Source organism: Micrasema longulum, unplaced genomic scaffold, assembly GCF_059751315.1.
Source record: "Micrasema longulum isolate JH-2025_06_02 unplaced genomic scaffold, ASM5975131v1 h1tg001444l, whole genome shotgun sequence".
NCBI classification, from domain to species: Eukaryota; Metazoa; Arthropoda; class Insecta; order Trichoptera; family Brachycentridae; genus Micrasema; species Micrasema longulum.
The window spans coordinates 37,278-38,953 of NW_028278630.1; positions in this window are offsets into that span (position 1 = coordinate 37,278).

Below are 1,676 nucleotides of genomic sequence, written 5' to 3' on the forward strand. Positions count from 1 at the left end.
TCGGAGCGAACTGAAAAATGCAATGCCGAACATCCAGAGTACGGCCCGTTTTGCGACGTTGCCAAGCTGCCATTATGCGCTCTGACCAAATAAAACTAACACAATTTTTACATGGGCGATAATGATACACTTAAAACAAAAATAAAAAAAATAATTTTATTGAATTCTTGAAGACCACTTAAATTGGGTTTTTCGTTAATTTCGTCCACAGTGCGACGGTGGCTCAGGTGGGTACAGTGAATCATGTACCCTGGACGTAAAAGTATAAGCAAGACCAATTAATCTTGCTCACAGTAAGAAGGTCTCATAGGGCAAACACATCACCACTGGCCGGGTGATAATGAATTTGGGTTGCATATTAAAGTATCACTATCATGAACAAACTTAGTAATTTGTAATAAAATAAATAAAACAACTTTGTTTTTAACCACTAATTTTTATTTTTCACCGACCGGTTTCAAAGCAAACAAGCTTGTCAAGGTTTATGTAACTAATAAATTGATTCCTTTTTATTTTATTTCTATCATGTTCACTAAATACTACACGTGGACCCAATAAATCAAGTGTTTTTTTTCCTTACACGAGTGGTAATTTGATATCACTATTTTCGAAGTAAGACAGGAGAGGACTAAAGAAATATTGTTTATTTGGTTATTAATTATTGTTTTCTTATTATGAATCGCTTTTTTAATTTATAAGATTTCTAAGTTGTCTTATTTTTTTATTTTTTTTCAACATTTAACTTTATATTAGTAATTTGTGTTTGTTTGACTAGAAAATCAAAATGACCGAGTATTGTTGATCAAATACCGTAGTTTACAGTGAACCATGATCCACTGTGTACGAAGTATTTCTAATGGTGCTTAGGAATTAGAGGTCCACGGTACGACCCTCATTATATTACAGCATTATTCTATTGTCTAATTGGTAGTAAGTATTGGGTTTCAACACTTTGAGCACCGCCTCTGAATACACATAGAATTTACCCTGAGCCCGGCCCATTTTCGTGAAATTTCATGCTTTGTGAAGGGTTTCTTAAAAGTGTCATAATTATGAAAATACTAGGTTAAATTGATTGAAACTAGTCATATTAATTTGAAATAATTTAATCAAACATTTTAGTATGATAGTTTTGCCGACATTGGCCTTTATGGAGAGCCACACATTGCAATGTTCGCACAATGTTGTTTGTATCCCGGAGCAGTTGTTGTATAAACACACGATTATAATAACCACGCGTTGTGTCCCGGTCCCGTGTTTTCACATGGTTTACCAGCAGCGAAAAAGTACTAATAAAAGTCACTAGATGTCAATAAAATGCACTTTTTTAGACAGTTGGTAAACCACGTGAAAACACGGGACCAGGACTCAACGCATGGTTATATAATCCAGGTGTTTACACGGCTCCGGGATACAAAGTGTTAACATAAGTTCTATCCGTTTTTTCCAAACGAAGAGAACAAAAGAAAACAAAAAAAGTTACGGCAAATTAGTTAATAAAGTATTTACTTTCATTATTTTAATACAAGTCAATTATTCACGGAATATTCACTGTACACTACGCAAATATCGCGAGCAGCTTTAGCAACTTTGTTCCGATTAATTGAACGCGAATAGGACAGAACGGTGGTGTAGAAAACGCTCATGTTCGTCTGCTGCAAATTTCAGTTTGAAGG